General features: G+C 39.2%; 1 long non-coding RNA gene across 1 annotated transcript; it reads left to right on the top strand.

Moving 5' to 3' along the window:
- Positions 1–1,203: 1,203 nt before the first annotated feature.
- On the top strand, positions 1,204–6,410 carry LOC120521188. The gene is made up of 2 exons (XR_005632059.1): positions 1,204–1,366; positions 5,637–6,410. It is a non-coding gene; the product is annotated as an uncharacterized LOC120521188 (long non-coding RNA).
- The last annotated feature ends 12,600 nt before the right edge of the window (positions 6,411–19,010 follow it).

Genomic DNA, 19,010 nt, shown 5'->3' with positions numbered 1-19,010 from the left:
TGCTGATAAAAAACCCGTATTTTAAAAACAAATAGATCAGACAGTAGATTATTAATCCTAGCTTTATCATTTACCGCCATGACTCACAATTATGTATCAGAATAGTCCCGGGATCAGCTTTCTTAACTCATTTTCTGCCTCCTCCTTGCTAGCGAAAACATAGAAATGACCCTGCCATTCCACTTTCAGTTTTGCCGGATACAGGAGGCCGTATTTGACATTGGCTTGCCGTAGCCGCTGTTTAATATTATAGAAGGCGGCGCGTTTGATAGCTGTTGCTGGAGAGAAGTCAGGGAAGACGCGAATGTGGCAATCTTCATATATAATATCTTCCTTTTTTTTCCTGAGGAGTTCCATCACCTCTAACTTAAATGATAATCGTTCAAAACGAACTATAAAAGATCTTGGTCGGGGTCTGACGGTGTTTGATCCGCGTACGTGGTAAGCCGCTGCTATCTCAGATTCTGCTTTAAAGTCGCCCCCGATTATTTTAGAAAAAAGTTCAGTTGCGAATTTCACAGGGTTTAAACTTTCTCGATTCTCCGGCCGGCCTTCAATTCTGACATTATACCTTCTATTCCCATCTTCTAAAGCAGCCAGTCTGTCTCCAAGTTTTTCTCCGAGTTTTTTACATTCCGAACTGACATTTACTGCTCTTTCCTCGGCACTGGCAGCTAGATGTTCGGCTGCATTATATAAAATTAAACATGCTATTTGTGTTTCTCAGTAGTTGGTCATTCAATAGAACAATGCAAACAAATGGAAATATAAACATTTTCCTAACTGTAATTAGCTTTGGATAGAAAAAATAATAATTCTACCTAAGGGCAGAAAAATGGAAAATTAAAAAGTGACAGTGATGAAATATATCAGAAAAGAAATATCCACAATTTAAACAAATCACCTCCAATAATGTTTGATTAATAAAAATAACATCTGATGACTGAATAGATTCATTAATAATGCATAGGTTTAATGAAATATGCTAAGAAACACAAATTAACTATAAATGAAAGGTGGAGTCGGCAGTGACCACTATAGGATGGTGACAGCACGAGAAGAGACTGAAAACAAATGAGTATTGTGGAAAAAAAAAATAAAATGAGGACTGACAGATGGTCTTGTAAAAAACGGATGTGTACCCATTCACACTTTACGGTGGATTTGTTAGTACTACTAACCATAAATGTACCCTTTTTTAGGAACTAAAGTTTCATTTCATCTTCCTTAGGCTATTTCTTGTCACTACGCAGCATCCGACTGTTTTTACATTAATGTAAAAGGAACAACTCAAGAAAACGTAGAACAAGTGTCGACAAAAGTTTATATCAAGAAATTTGGACTGGATCCAACCATTACACTTAAGGTAATTCGCATTGACTACAACATACAAGAAATAAGACTTGGTTTTATTTTAAAATATTTTACAGAAATGTGTAAGTTTTTATTTTAGACAGTGTTAACACAGGCTCACAATGATGACAAAATATACAAATGTTGTGCCTTTTTTGAAGTAAACACATATTGAACAGACGCACAAATGTGCAATGCAGAATGCAAAGCAACAAATTCTGTATGCAGGTGCTCTGGGCCCACCTCTATGGGTGTTGGTATTTGTCTACCAGGTGTGGTGAAATATCTACTTAACCCACCACTCCAATAACCAGAAAACACCCCCATTCTCTCCCGATTTGCTAGTGAGATTTAGCCCCAACTAAACTCCTAACCTAGATTCAAAGGGATATTTGCTGTGAGACATTTGTAAACACACTGCCAAGACCACTTCTAGGATTGGTTGTCAGCCTATAACACTCAGCACCACCATACCATAGTGCCCTCTGGTGGCACCCAAAACCTGTTTACCTGTAAGCCTTTATTAACCCATAAAGGGCCATATATATATATATATATATACTGTATATATATATATATATATATATATATCTACACATACACATAGACATGCACACACACACACATATAGTATACTTTATTTTAACTATGCTGTACTCACAGATCTGGCATCATGGGCTGAACTCCTGAATCCGTGGTCTGTACAGAACTTCACATTTTCTCTGCGTCTCTGCAGTTCTCCTCCAAGTACTCTGGATTTCTTTCCATTTCCAAAAGATGTGTATGTTAGGTTAACAGTTAATTCTGAAATAACCTCTGCTGTAACTGGACTTTACAATGAAGTGGTAAAGTTTATAAGTTACAGTTTGGAATGTATGTCCAATATGTATGTATGTACAGTATGTATGTATACAGTCATATGAAAAAGTTGGGGAACCCCTCTTAATTCTTTGGATTTTTGTTTATCATTGGCTGAGTAGCAACTTCCTTTTAATACATGACATGCCTTATGGAAATTAGTATTTCAGCAGTGACATTAAGCTTATTGGATTAACAGAAAATATATAATATACATCATAACAAAATTAGACAGGTGCATGAATTTGGGCACCCCAACAGATCAATACTTAGTTGAGCCTCCTTTTGCAAATATAACAGCCTCTAGATGCCTCGTATAGCCTTTGATGAGTGTCTGGATTCTGGATGGAGGTATTTTTGACCATTCATCCGTACAAAATCTCTCCTGTCCAGTTAAATTTGACGGCTGCCAGGCATGGACAGCCAGCTTCAGATCATCCCATAGATTTTTGATGATATTCATGTCAGGGGACTGTGACGGCCATTCCAGAACATTGTACTTCTCCCTCTGCATGAATGCCTCTGTAGATTTCAAACTGTGTTTTGGGTCATTGTCTTGTTAGAATATCCAACCTCTGCATAACTTTAACTTTGTGACTGATGCAAGTGGTGTGACTTGTATTTAAAATAGATGGCGGCATGTGAGAGGAGCGAAAGATGGTACACATAAATTTTCCCCATTCTCATGCTGCCCAGCTAATTTATTCTGCACTGCTTCACTTTTCAACACCTGGAATGTGCACCAACCAATGGGATAGGAGTGAATATGTAATTAATAGACTAGTGGTAATGATTGTGGACCTGGTTTTTTTATTCATCTCCCAGTAAGCACAGCCTGTTATACAGTATATTTACACACATACTTCTTCCCCTTGGTAGAAAAGCTGATCAAAGCACACTCACTACTGTGTCTTGACTTTTGGATGGGCACTACTCACAGGAAAGGTGACTGTATAGCTAAGGGTGTTGAAATAATGTGTTGTAATTTGTATTTTAATGTAAAATATTTACAGCACACTGAGCCTACACTTGGTGAAGGCTGCTATACAAAAATAAACCAAAGAGAGTTATATTGCTGCAGTATTTAAATGTACATAAACACATGGAGCACAGGAATTTCTTTATCCCAAGTCCCCCATTAATGCAGTTATGCAATCATGTTTATTAAAAATGAAACTTACAGAAGCAGTTTCATTATGTTGGTCCTAAGTATTCAGACCCTTAGCTCAGTATTTAGTAGAAGCACCCTTTTGAGCTAATACAGCCATGAGTCTTTTCTTGGGAAAGATGCAATAAGTTTTTCACACCTGGATTTGGGGATCCTCTGCCATTCCTCCTTGCAGATCCTCTCCAGTTCTCTCAGGTTGGATGGTAAACGTTGGTGGACAGCAATTTTTAGGTCTCTCCAGAGATGCTCAATTGGGTGTAAGTCAGGGCTCTGGCTGAGTCATTCAAGAACAGTCACAGAGTTTTTGTGAAGCCACTCCTTCGTTATTTTAGCTGTGTGCTTAGGGTCATTGTCTTGTTGGAAGGTAAACCTTCGGCCCAGTCTGAGGTCCTTAGCACACTGGAGAAGGTTTTTGTCCAGGATATCCCTGTACTTGGCCACATTCATGTTTCCCTCGATTACAACCTGTCGTCTTGTCCCTGCAGCTGAAAAACACCCCCACAGCATGATGCTGCCACCGCCATGCTTCACTGTGGGGACTGTATTGGACAAGTGATGAGCAGTGCCTGGTTGTCTCCATACATAACGCTTAGAATTAAGGCCAAAAGTTCTATCTTTGTCTCATCAGACCAGAGAATCTTATTTCTCACCATCTCAGAGTCCTTCAGGTGTCTTTTAGCAAACTCCATGTGGGCTGTCATGTGTCTTACACTGAGGAGAGGCTTCCGACAGGCCACTCTGCCATAAAGCCCTGACTGGTGGAGGGCTGCAGTGATGGTTGACTTTCTACAACTTTCTCTCATCTCCTGACTGCATCTCTGGAGCTCAGCCAAAGTGATCTTTGGGTTCTTCTTTACCTCTCTTACCAAGGCGATTTTCCCCCAGTAGCTCAGCTTGGCTGGACGGCCAGCTCTAGGAAGGGTTCTGGTCCTCCCAAACGTCTTCCATTTAAGGATTATGGAGGCCACTGTGCTCTTGGGAACCTTAAGTGCAGCAGAAATTTTTTTGTAACCTTAGCCAGATCTGTGCCTTGCCACAATTCTGTCTCTGAGCTCCTCAGGCAGTTCCTTTGACCTCATGATTCTCATTTGCTCTGACATGCATTGTGAGCTGTAAGTTCTTTTATAGACAGGTGTGTGGCTTTCCTAATCAAGTCCAATCAGTATAATCAAACACAGCTGGACTCAAATGAAGGTGATCTCAAGGATGATCAGAAGAAATGGAAAGCACCTGAGTTAAAGATATGAGTGTCACAGCAAAGGGTCTGAATACTTAGGACCATGTGATATTTCAGTTTTTCTTTTTTAATAAATCTGCAACAATTTCAAAAATTCTTTTTTTGTCTGTCAATATGGGGTGCTGTGTGTACATTAATGAGGGATAAATCAATTTAAATGATTTTAGCAAATGGCTGCAATATAACAGAGTGAAAAATTAAAGGGGGTCTGAATACTTTCCATACCCACTGTAAATGTAGCTATGCCGGAGGCCTAACTGGAATTCCACCAGACTGGCAGTAGGATGTACTGTATATGAAAAGTGCCTCAGAAGTAAGACCTCCAGGGGCATAGAGACAAGGAGAAGATCTTGGGGAAACTCTTGAGTCTAACTGGTGACAGCTTGCAGGTCCAGTACAACATGTATGACCTCCATCTGTTTTATAATGGCCACTCTGTCCTGTTGCTGCCTAGCACTCCATCAGGACATTCCTGATGCTAGAAATACTTAGCAGGTATGACCCCAAGAAGTGGTCCCAAGTGCTCTGTCCTGTCAGAGTGCAGGTGAGCTTGGTGGAAATTAATATGAATGGTAGGAGGAGCATAGGACAAAATGGTGGGGCAAAACTGAGTATGAAGTGGGAGACAGACATAGAGAGAGAGAAGTGGCATTGGGAGCTGTGGTAGGCACAGTGGGTGAAATCTTATGTTATAGCTAGCTGGACCCTAGGGGCAGTCAAAATTATGTTTCTTTTTAAATTTCAAATTGAAAACTACTTGTGTTTATCCCATTCCATCATATAATAAAACACCTTTTGGTAAGTTTGACCTTCTTGGCCTTCATTTTGGGTTCAGCAGTTGCTTAAGAGTACAGCTTATTGCCCATACTGCATTTTACTATTTACATAGGTTTCTAACAAATATCTCCTATAATCTGATTTAGCCAGGAAATCTTAGGCCAAAATACTTAATTATTCTGCCTTCTGAAGACCAATGTTGCTGAAATGTTAATATGAGGTGTATGCTTTTTTATTTTACAGGATACTTGGGCATGGAAGGGTCGTGTTGTGCAGGGAGAAAAGATGTCACTGTGAAGAGTGAGCAAGATGAAATGAAGTGCTGAGAACTAATAATATATAGTTTTAACCTGAGATATGTTTTAATTATTTATAAATTGTTTGTTGCCCTTAAACAAGGAATACTAATTGATGTAACTTCACAAACTACAATGATTATATTCTAATTATTAGTGAAGAACGTTATGTTTTTTTATAAAAATGTCTGCATTCTAAAATCAAAGGGAATTTTCAGAAAAAGTAAGTTTTTATTTTATTTTGCATCCTTGAACTTCTGCTTCTGCGCAGCAACCAATGTGGAAGGATCCACGTGCTACCCTTAATTTCTCCCTTTACACTTTCAATGGAATTGTTTAGTCAATATATTTAGAAACCGTTAAAACTTAAAAAAAAAAACTGGAAAGCAGAATTATTAAATCTGCACCAAAACTGCCTGTGCATTTCTTTTCATGATCTTCTCTGTAAGACTCATAGTAAAGGAACTACTGATAATGTGCATACTGCAGGGAAGCTATACAACGGTACTTTCAAATGTATAAATACAATGCTGATACTTGCCTCTGATAAAGAAATCATTCTTTTTTCTTCTATTTTTAGGATTTAAAGGTGATTTGATACTGTTCATCTCTGTTTTCTGAAACTGAAAGACATGTTGTCCATAGTTACAAATGAAAAAAATACTGTAAACCTAAATGATGCCTTCAAATTTGATAATATAAATGAAAATATTTTCTTAAATCTTTTGGCCATATGCAATCACTACTTTGCATGTTATTCATTTCCACACCACTTGCCAACATAAATTATTAATTAAGGCCTGGACTAAGTTTTCCGTAAACACTTTATAAAGGCCTGTTACTGTCCACTGTGTCCATTTATTTTACTCATTCCATAGCTGGGACTATTTCTGTTTGAATTTCACAGACAGAGTGATTTATTCTCAGTTGTAACGAGGGGCACACAAATGGCCATTCTAGAAAGAGACACAAGCCATTGTACTTGAATAATATTAAAGTAAAAGTGTAAACCTTGTGAAAGTTTACTTAGCAGGAGAGGCACATGCTGCTACCTAGGACTGTGTGCTTCAATGATTTTTAGAACTATGTTGTTGCGAGCTCACTACTCCTGTTATATGTACACCTTGTAAATCTGTCTAGAGAAAGGGTGAAAGCAAAGATCAATCTAACATTATGATATAACGGAACCCTGCCCTATAGAAGTTCATGAGAACAGATGGAAAAATGCAAACTGTTCTCAGACATTTCAGGAAGTATAGGCAGTAGGGAGCTTTTCAGTTCATCAGTGATTGTCACTCCAAGAAATTTAAAGCTGCTTACTCTTTCAACAGCATCCCCTACAAAGTAGATATAATTGTGGTCTCCTTTAATCTTTCTAAAGTTTATGACCAACTCCTTAAATTAGCTAAAATTGACAGATTATTGTCCTGGCAACACAGAGTCTGCAGGTAGACTGCTACATCACTGTTGGCAATCATCATCAGCAAATTTAATGATGGAGCCGCTGCCATGTCCATTCACATAGGTGAACAAGGTGTTCAGAAGGGGGGGTACAGCACACAATCCTGTGGTGTTCCTGTGCTGAGAGACAGCATGGAAGATATGATGCTACCAGTCCATACATGTTGACATCTGCAAGTTTGAGTCTAAAATCCAGTTGTTGCTCAGGGTCATACTGAGCAGGGTGGCCAACTTTAAGCTGTAGTCTATAAACAGGACTCTGGCTTAATGTATTATCCAGATGTGCCATGATGGTATGGTGTATAAACGATGTGGCATTATTTGTAGACTGGCTGTGGCAATATGCAAAATCAGATGCACCTAGATAGCAAGAAATGTCAACTCCAACCATACAACTGTTACATGTAACCCCTTACCTGTCTCACTATAATATATACTATATTGTACAGTCATATAAAAAAGCTTGGGAATCCCTCTCAGTCTGCATCATAATTTACTTTCAACAAAAAGATAACAGTGGTATGTCTTTAATTTCCTAGGAACATCTGGGGTACTGGGGTGTTTTCCAAACAAAGATTTTTAGTGAAGCAGTATTTAGTTGTATGAAATTAAATCCAATGTGAAAAACTGGCTGTGCAAAAATTTGGGTACCCTTGTGATTTTGCTGATTTGAATGCATGTAACTGCTCAATCCTGATTACTTGCAATACAAAATTGGTTGGATTAGCTAGTTAAGCCTTGAGCTTCATAGACAGATGTGTCCAATCATGAGAAAGGGTATTTAAGGTGGTCAACTGCAAGTTGTGCTTCCATTTCACTCTCTTCTGAAGAGTGACAGCATGGGATCCTCAAAGCAACTGTCAAAAGATCTGAAAACAAAGATTGTTCAGTATCATGGTTTAGGGGAAGGCTACAAAAAGCGATCTCAGAGGTTTAAACTGTCAGTTTCAATAGTAAGGAATAGAATAAGGACATTGAAGGCCACAGGCACAGTTGCTGTTAAACCCAGGTCTGGCAGGCCAAGAAAAATACAGGAGCGGCATATGCGCAGGATTGTGAGAATGGTTATAGACAACCCACAGATCACCTCCAAAGACCTGCAAGAACATCTTGCTGCAGATGGTGTATCTGTACATCGTTCTACAATTCAGCGCAATTTGCACAAAGAACATCTGTATGGCATGGTGATGAGAAAGAAGCCCTTTCTGCACTCACACCACAAACAGAGTCACTTGTTGTATTCAAATGCTCATTTAGATCAGCCAGATTCATTTTGAAACAAAGTGCTTTGGACTGATGAGACAAAAATTTTTGTTATTTGGTCATAACAAAAGCGATTTGCATGGCGGAAGAAGAACATCGCATTCCAAGAAAAACACCTGCTACCTACTGTCAAATTTAGTGGAGGTTCCATCATGCTGTGGGGCTGTGTGGCTAGTTCAGGCACTGGGGCCCTTGTTAAAGTCGAGGGTCAGATGAATTCAACCCATTATCAGCAAATTCTTCAGGATAATGTTCAAGCATTCGTCACAAAGTTGAAGTTACACAGGGGTTGGATATTCCAACAAGACAATGACCCAAAACACAGTTCAAAATCTACAGAGGCATTCATGCAGAGGGAGAAGTACAATGTTCTGGAATAGCCGTCACAGTCCCCTGACTTGAATATCATCGAAAATCTATGGGATGATTTGAAGCAGGCTGTCCATGCTCAGCAGCCATCAAATTTAACTGAACTGGAGAGATTTTGTATGGAAGAATGGTCAAAAATACCTCCCTCCAGAATCCAGACACTCATCAAAGGCTATAGGAGGCGTCTAGAGGCTGTTATATTTGCAAAAGGAGGCTCAACTAAGTATTGATGTAATATCTCTGTTGGGGTGCCCAAATTTATGCACTGTCTAATTTTGTTATGATGATATGATATTGCATATTTTCTGTTAATCCAATAAACTTAATGTCACTACTGAAATACTACTGTTTCCATAAGGCATGTCATTTATTAAAAGGAAGTTGCTACTTTGAAAGCTCAGCCAATGATAAAGAAAAATCCAAAGAATTAAGATAGGTTCCCAAATTTTTCCATATGTCTGTACCTCACATATTCAATCCTGGGAACCTGTATTGGCAGGGTGCTTTGCTTACTTTCACTTCTTCAATTCAGTTTTACCTCCAAGAGAGATCTCCCCAATGGTGACCTCTGGAATCCCTAAGGGACAGCAGCTAGACAAGAAATGACAATCAAGCTTCTCTCAGCTACATGACTAGCCATCAGACAAAGAGACACTGACTTTAAGGTTTCGCTTAGAAATTGTATTTATTTGCATCAAAACCAACAGCACCATATATAAGCAATACAAAGAATTATACAACCTGGGTGAATTCAAGTCTTTACTCAGTCACAGATGACAACTCCCAGATGGCTTCTTCACTTTAGGTGCAAATTATCCATCCTCAATCGAAAAATGAAAAGATAAATTATTTCTAATCAGATAGAAACCGCTCATTTCCATGTGTCCAGCACCTAAGAGACAAAGCTCCATGAAAGTGTCCATTTTCGGTTTTTAACAGATAGAGAAAGGCTGTTTACCAATGTCCACTTTTGCAATGGAGTTGAGCTTTTAACAAAATTTTCAGAAAAGCAGCAACTGAACTAAAAGCTTCATGAATGTGTATATTTCAGTTGAACTGACAAAACTCTTTTTGAGAAAATTCTAGTAAAATAGTAACCACCCTCTGTTCCTTTTCACCCAAAATGAGCACCTGACTTGCTCGTTTTCATGTCTGTTAACTGAGAGCATGCCATGACACTTTTCAATTTCTCAAAACACAGATTTGTTACTAAGTCATTATCATACAAGCACAAGGTTATATTCCCATGGAAATCAAAAGATGTTTGAAGCCTCAAACAAGCTGGCTATACAAAACATTCCATGGTCCTTACTCACTATAAAAAAACACTCTAAATCCTGCTTTGCTTTTCATCTTTCCCGGAATACGCTGCAATTCTGTTCCACTTGCAGATTAACACGTAAAATCTGTCAGGTGAAAAGGTTAAACTATTCTCTGTAAAACTACTATATGGAATATTCCGATTAATTTGTCTCAGCACCAGTCTATCAAACTACATGACATATTGTGTCCGCAGTCCCAGTTATAAAAGATGGTGGCACAGCACAGCCTGCATCCCAGCTTTGGGATAAGTTAAAAATTAAATTTGTGTGTTAGGTGTGCTGCATTTGTTAGGGAAACTTCTGTTATTTATTTAGTTATTTTGGCTTTACCTCCTGTTTACAAATTGCACCTGATCCCACATTATGTGCTTGTCTGTCCTTCTTTCTTTCATCATTTTAATGCACATTCTGTTTTCAAATCATGCACACCCTGACCAGCCAAGTTCCTGAAATATGTAAGAAATTCTTGGATACTACACACGGCTTGCTGTGCTCCCTCTGGACCAGTACCATTATTGTGAAGCAGCTGCAGCTCTTAGTTGTTTCACTGGGCGTCATTAAACGCCTGTAACACCTCATGTTGTAAACGTGGCCACATATATTGTCAGCATGGAGGTTTTACCAATTTATAGCCTCATTTTGGGCCAGTAAGTTGTTTCCTTACTTGTTTTGGTATTAGATCTGATATATGTGACATTTGTTCTGAAAAATGAGTATCATAAGCACTGATATTTAAAGTAGCACTGTTTATATTAAAAAACACACTAATGCTTTTTACAGTTTATGTACACTGTGTGATGCTTGGCAGATTAATGGATAACATTCCTTTTTCACAGGACTTGATCCTTGTTCAGTTCTCATCATTGGTGTGGATTGTGTAAGATATGGATTTCCTTTAAGAAATCTGTTTATCTTTTACAGTGCTATTAAATGATAATACAGCCCAGTATGATTGAATGAGTGTGTGCACATTCATGCGGACTAAGATGAACAGGCATCACCACCAAGATGGTTTCTCCCATTTTAGCTTATTTGGGCAGGACAGAGTCCACTACCTTGCAATTCTATACTAGAAAGGGTAGATATAGAAAAAAAGATGAGCAGATTTAAGAAAATAGTAACAACTGCTATCTGTAATGATTTTACTGTATATAACAAGTGTGGCCAACTCTGATCCTGTTGAGACACACTGACTGTAGTTTTTGTTCGAAGCCAGTTACTTAATTAGTCGTCAATCCTCACCAATAACAGATCTTATTTTAATTTCATGGCTTATTAGTGTTTAAGCTCAACCATGTCAGTTCAATCTTAAATCATAGATTTTTTTCTTTCTAATGATAAATGTACGTATCATCCAAGTGCTGACGTGTGCTTTGCAAACGGTGCTGACGTGTGCTTTGCAAACGCTAGAGTCTGTTGAGAGTGTTGGTTTGTTCTGTGGTGTGAGATTTACATTAAAAAAAAATACATTTTGCTCTTAAAAACTTGGGTTTTGGTTGCCTCTAAGGAACCGTGTGGGAATTTTTAAAGCTTTTTTCCCTTTAGAAGGGTTTTTGCTTTTTTCGCCCGCACAAGAGCAAAAGTAGCTGGGTGTTTGGAAGTGCGCTTGGAAAAGTTATTTGTACTTGTTCTTTTTCTTGTTATCTGTATTTGAATTAGCATCGAGGCGGCAGGGTAGAAAGCAGCAGTAACTGATATCGGCATTTGTAAATAAATAACCGCGTCGTCGTAACAGCGATTCCTTAGTTTAAAGGAAAAGAAAAAAAGGCCGCGGCTGACTTCAAAGCAGTAAAAGGTGGAAACTCAGTAGTGCGCAGGTAAGCGGCCTGCGTTAAGACACCGTTCAGGCACAAGGAGCAGTAGGAGCAAATAAGGTAGTAAAGTTTTATTTATTTGTTTATTTTAGATTAAACAGTCCTTAGCGTCCAGAGGCAGAACAGTTAAGTGGGCGACAGCGTATTGGTTCATTAATACGGGGGAATACAAACAGTGCGAGTGAAGAGCTTATAAGTAAGAAGAGCGCAAAGCTAGAAGAGACAGAGAAAAGTAAAGTTAACCTCATAGAAAGGCAAACAGCAGGCAGCTGAGAGGGAGAACAGTACAGGAGCTTAAGGGGAAAAGGTGTAAAATATCTGTAGCAGATCTTAGTGTTACCATTTAAGTTAAGGAGCAGCTGAAAGAAGAAGAAATTTAATTTTAAGAAAGAAAAAAATATATAGTTAAGGCAGCTTAGTAATCCCAAATCAAATTTTAATAATGAGGCCAGTGCAATGCAAGTCCTGTTGGATGTTGGACTTTTTAGATGATGGTTTGGAAGAGCCAGTTGTCTATGAGGGCTACATCTGCAAGAGATGCCAGCTGATCCAGCACCTCGAGCTCAGGGTCGCTGAACTGGAGGAGGAGTTGGCTGACCTGCGTTGTAATAGAGAATTGGCGGACTTGGCCCAGGTGTCCTTTAGAGATAGTGTGCTCCCCTAAGGTGGCGCTGGTGGAGATTCCAGACCAGACAGGTAGGAATAGGTGGGTCACGGTGCAAGGCGTAAGGTAAAGGGTGCACACTGTCCGGCATCAACCCCAGAATTAGAAGTGTCTAACCGTTATCATGTCCTGGCGGAGCTGGACGGTGACTCTGATAATTCTGAGGTGGTAGGCAGGGTTGAGGAGCCCCAACGGGCCACCTCAAAACCAGTTCCCAAAAAGAGAGAGGTAGTGATAGTTGGGGACTCAATCATTAGGGGGATTGAAGCGCAGGTGTGCTCCAGAGAGAGAGAGAGTCTCGGACGGTGTGTTGCCTTCCGGTAGCACAGGTGGGAGACCTCCTGGAAGGGTGGATAGGCTCTTGGCCAGAGCGGGTGGATCCAGTTGTCATTGTCCACGTTGGAACAAATGACATACATAAGGGTAGTCTGTCAGTTCTGCGATCCAAATTCAAAGAGTTAGGTACCAAGCTGAGGAGCAGAACTGACAAGGTAGTCTTCTCCGAAGTTCTGCCTGTGCCACGCCAGTCCAGGTAAGATTGAGGAGATTAGAAGGCTTAACGCGTGGCTCAAATCTTGGTGCAGGGTAGAAGGGTATAGGTTTATGGGGCATTGGGACTCCTTTTGGAACAGATGGGACCTGTTCCGCGTGACGGGTTACATCTGAACCGGAGGGGCACCAATGTATTGGGGAGGCGTATGTGTAGGCTAGTCGAGGATTGTTTAAACTAGGGAATGGGGGCAGGGAGTTTAGGACAGGCCAGATTTAGATCTATACATGGAAGAACAAACAATGGTGTAGAAATAAAAATGCATAGTAATGTAAATTTTAAGCAAACACGTAAAGATAGAAGGATTAACACATTAAAAATAGCTTGCCTTAATGCTAGAAGTATCAAAAATAAGGTAAGTGAGTTGGAGTTGTATGTAGCAGAGCACAATTATGATATTATAGCAATAACGGAAACCTGGCTAAATAACAAAGATGGGGATGAGTGTAACATAGAGGGATACACATTTTTAGGAAGGATAGACAGAACAGAAAAGGAGGTGGGGTTGCTGTTTATGCCAAACAGGAATTAAATGTAAGTCATCTTCAGTTGGATGATGAGCCCCATCTTAGTGAGGACATGTGGCTTCGCCTGGAAAATATTAGGGAAAAGGTCTCATTTTAGGAGTGTGTTATAGACCACCCAATTCAGACAGTAATTTCAACACACATCTTTTAGTAATATCAAAAGGCAAGTTTACAGGGGATATTATAGTCATGGGGACTTTAATTATCCAAATATTAACTGGGATAACCTTACAGATGGAGGAGCACAAGAGCAGGAGTTTTAGAAGTAATCGGCACTGTTTTTAACACAGCATGTTAAAGCACCAACAAGGGGTGAAGCCTATCTGGATTTAGTATTCTGTAATAATCAGGATAGAATTGAGGGTGTAGAGGTGATTGAACCACTAGGGTCAAGTGACCATAATGTAATACAATTCTCAGTATTTTGTAAGAGTACAGATGCAAAGACTAAAATTGTTAAGTTGAACTTTAGTAGGGCTAATTTTGAGCAGATGCGACAAAGTCTAAGTAGGATAGACTGGGATAAGCTTTTAAATGTGGAGACAGTCGAGGAGCAGTGGAACAGGTTTAAAATGTTTTACATGTAATGCAGGACAGATACATACCTAAATTTGGAAGTAATAGGAAACTAAAAAATCTCCACGATGGATTAATAAAGATTTAAAAAGAAGTTGCAAAGGAAAAACTGCTGTATAAGGCATATAAGACTAATGACTGCAAAGAGAACCGTAGCGTATGAGAACATGAGGGCAACCATTAAGAAGGATATCAGAGAGGCTAAAAGACAGTTGGAGAGGAATATAGCAGATAAGGCGAAAGAAGACCCCAAGAGATTCTTTCAGTATTTTAGTAGTAAAAGAACAGTTAAGGAGGAGGTCAAGTTCATCAGGAATAGTAAAGGGAATTAAAAGATACAGACAATGAAATAGCAGATGCCCTAAACTTACATTTTTCTGAGGTGTTTACAAGTGAGCAAGTGGATAACCTGCCAGAGGTAAACACAACTACTAAGGAGGTACTGAGGGATTTGGAAATTGTAGAGGGAGAAGTGCTGCTCAGATTAAATAAGATGAAATCAAACAAATCACCAGGCCCAGATAATATTTATCCTCGTGTTCTTAAGGAGGCTAGTGAGTACATATATAAACCCTTGACACATATTTTTAGGAAGTCACTGTGCACTGGAGAGATTCCAAAGGACTGGAAAATGGCAAATATCATCCCATTATATAAAAAGGGTGACAGGGCAGATCCAAGCAACTATAGGCCAGTAAGCTTAACAAGCATCACAGGAAAATTAATGGAAGGAATTATTAAGGATAAGATTGAGCAACACATGACAAGGACAGGAGTTATTCTGAACAGTCAGCATGGGTTCAGAAGAGGGAGGTCGTGTTTTACTAACATGTTGGAATTCTATGAGGAGGCAACAAAAGGATACGATCAAAGTGGAGCTTATGATATTATTTATCTGGACTTTCAGAAAGCATTTGATAAGGTGCCACATGAGAGGTTGGGCATCAAGTTAAAAGAAGTGGGAATTCAGGGTGATGTTTTTAGATGGGTGCAGAATTGGCTCAGACACAGGAAGCAGAGGGTGATGGTGCGAGGAACCTCATCAGAACTGGCTGATGTTAAGAGTGGTGTTCCACAGGGGTCAGTGCTAGGGCGCTGCTATTTTTAATATATATAAATGATTTAGATAGGAATATAAGTAACAAGCTGGTTAAGTTTGCAGATGATACCAAGATAGGTGGATTAGCAGATAATTTGGAATCCGTTATATCATTACAGAAGGACTTGGATAGCATACAGGCTTGGGCAGATTTGTGGCAGATGAAATTTAATGTCAGTAAATGTAAAGTATTACACATAGGAAGTAAAAATATTAGGTTTGAATACACAATGGGCGGTCGAAAAATCGAGAGTACACCTTATGAGAAGGATTTAGGAGTCATAGTGGACTCAAGCTATCAACTTCCAAACAGTGTTCAGAAGCCATTAAGAAGGCTAACAGAATGTTAGGTTATATAGCACGATCTGTGGAGTACAAGTCCAAGGAGGTTATGCTCAACCTTTATAATGCACTGGTGAGGCCTCATCTTGAGTACTGTGTGCAGTTTTGGTCTCCAGGCTACAAAAGGACATAGCAGCACTAGAAAAGGTCCAGAGAAGAGCGACTAGGCTGATTCCAGGTCTACAGGGGTTGAATTATGAGGAAAGATTAAAAGAGCTGGGCCTTTACAGTTTAAGCAAAAGAAGATTAAGAGGTGACATGATTGAAGTGTTTAAAATTATGAAGGGAATTAGTACAGTGGATCGAGACTTGTATTTTAAAATGAGCTCATCAAGAACACGGGACACAGTTGGAAACTTGTTAAGGGTAATTTTGCACAAACATTAGGAAGTTTTTCTTTACACAAAGAACGATAGACACTTGGAATAAGTTACCAAGTAGTGTGGTAGACAGTAAGACGTTAGGGACTTTCAAAACTCGACTTGATGTTTTCTTGGAGGAAGCAAGTGGATAGGACTGGCGAGCTTTGTTGGGCTGAATGGCCTGTTCTCGTCTAGATTGTTCTAATTGTTCTAAAGTGGTTTTGAGCCTAAAATGAAAGAGTAATTTTCAGTTCACTTCAGTTTCCTTCTGAGTACTTAAACCAAACAGTAAATGATGAATACACATGGGTGGAATTGGAGACAAGCTAGATGTAGAACTGCTGGTTACTTTGCCATTTATTGCTAATAAGGAGCAGTTAAAGAAATGAATACAGCTGTGTAAGACCAAAATAAGCAATTAAAGGTTCAAAATCTTAACAAGCAAGACAACTAAAATTAACCAGAAAAATGTCTCTTGAGCAGTAAGTGCTTCATCAGTAATGAATAATTTCCCATGAAACAAATATGTTGGAACAAATACCTGAAGCCAAAGCGGCCCTCCAGGGCCAACATTGCTCAGCCCTGATTTAAAGGGTCTGAGTCTCAAACGGCAAATAAATTACATAAAGCTAATTAGCAGATAAAAACCTAATCACTAATTAAAAAATAGAATGAAAACCTATAGCCACTGTAGTTCTCAAGGATCAGAGTTGGCAACCCTGGTATATAATTTTCACAGTGATATAGTTAAAACACTTACTGAAATGTGACCATACAAGTAGTACAATGGCTATGTTGCCTCAATAATCAGCGTAAAGCTTAAAATGTTCTAATTACTATAATTTAGACAATGTCTTACCAAATTCCTTCCAGACCTGTACCAGTTCTCCAAGAGTTAAACCAGAATGCTCCCCTGATGTCACTCCATGTGTGCAGAGAGGCAGACTGTAGGTCACACCTATATATTAAAGCTGGCACGCTTGTAGGAACAAAAGAAGCTGCATCCTGTGTGGAGATATGAGCCTACAGCTGGAAAACAAATTCAACTACAAGCTCAAATCCATAAAACTGTTCAACATTCCCTGACACTAAAGGGACAAGATGGGAGTTTTACAATAAATATAAAGAGTGGTTTAGTTTCAGATATTCAGGACTCCATGTCCTGATATTTAGATGGACAGGGGCAGTCTAAGGAATGTCTGGACTTGATTTAACTTGTCAGCATTCCTAGATTCAGATCAGTCAGGAATGTGTCTAAGTAAGCACTTAGTTAAACTTGCATCTGCTAAATGGAGACAGAAAGGGGGATAAAGCAATAGGGATTTCAAAGTCTTAACTCATCCGTTATTCTGGTTTGGAAATTTACTTCTTAAATTGTGAGAACCTAATAATTTGTAAATTTAATTGTTTCTTAACTACCAGTAACTGGCACAAAAGAATACTCAGTACTTCTTTTTAATCCTGGCTTTCTCCTGTGCACAATACAGTACAGTCCCATAGGAAAATGGGATATTGAGGCACAGTAATATAATTCAACTGCATGGAAAATATACATAAAAATAATACATTTTTATTATGGTATGAGGACTGTAGCTGTGGTTGCCTAAGCTGGGCACATATTCACATGTTAAGATCCATAGACCCGTACATCTTAAAACTTAACTCTCCTCCCAAACTTGTCTTGTATGACACCTACGGGGCAAGTCTAACCTGAATCTTATTCTGCCTTTATGATCAGGATACCTATATTTCCATGAACATAAATATTGCCCACCTTTCCTTCAGGCCTTAAAAATTCTCTTTTACTTTCTGATTAAATTCACCCATTTCACCAAGCCTGCCAAAAAAATTAGCCTCATATTATTGTCTAGATCAATGTTTCCCAACCCAAACACTTTTTGTAGCCAAAATCATCCCATAGCATACCACTAGTTTACTGACTACAAACACATATACAGTACAGTATATCTCATACACTTACTCAACTGCGCAAAGGGACGGGACTACCAGAGAAGCCAGTAAAGAAGCTGCTCCGAGATCAGACTTTGCAGACACAGCACTTAGTGAGCACTCTGGTGGCATCTCAAAGCTGCCTTGCCCTTTTGCTGTTCCTCAAGGGCAACTTGTGTGCCCACTATCCACTAGCCCCATGAGGCTCACTGGTGACCACACACCCAGGGCAGATGGACTCTGGCAGCCTGGAGACATGTTCAAAGTGCTCCAACATGGCAGTTGTGGAGCTGCTTTTATGTCAGTTTCTCCAGGTAGACCTATCCTCCTCAGGCAGGTCTTGATCACCTACAGAGCTTTTGGGGATTGTTCGTATGTAAGCTCACCCTCGATCATTTGCCTGGTGCTGAATTCTTAAGTCAGGCCAGTCTGGTCCAAGCCCCATTATCTTCTTTTTTCTTTAAGTGAACGATTTATGAAGGGGTGTTTCATTAAAGAAATAACTGAATTTTCTTTGATTTCTGAAGTTCCACATGAAGTTGCTATCTTCCTAAAGTCATGTTTGCTCATGTGTAGTTACATTAAAGGCGGGTGGGAACTGTAAGCCATTGATGTGAACATGAAATAGTGCATCGAAGATTGTCCAATCACACTAAATTAAAAATCCTAAAACAATACTAACTCACTGCCAATACATGTGGTAGTGAAATCAACTAATTAAAGGGAGGTCTCAGTTTGCTTGCTTGCCAAAAGATCAAGGACTTACATATACTTTCATCTGACCAGCACCTTTCATTCTGGAAATATTGGTATTCACAAAGAAATTAAAGAAATACTAGACAGAACCAATTTTTAATGGACGTTGACATGCGCTGACACCAGAACGCTTGTGCAGATACATTTATTTAATGACTAGAGAATACCAAGGCTCGCGGAGAAGTAGTGTGTTCAAGAAGGTACGAAAAAGAAAAGGAAAATTTTAAAATAACGTAACATGATTGTTAATGTAATTGTTTTGTCAC

The sequence above is a fragment of the Polypterus senegalus genome, unplaced genomic scaffold (assembly GCF_016835505.1).
Source record: "Polypterus senegalus isolate Bchr_013 unplaced genomic scaffold, ASM1683550v1 scaffold_4882, whole genome shotgun sequence".
In the NCBI taxonomy this organism is placed as follows: Eukaryota; Metazoa; Chordata; class Cladistia; order Polypteriformes; family Polypteridae; genus Polypterus; species Polypterus senegalus.
Note: the sequence above shows the minus strand (reverse complement) of the source record. Positions and strands in the feature narration are given on the sequence as shown.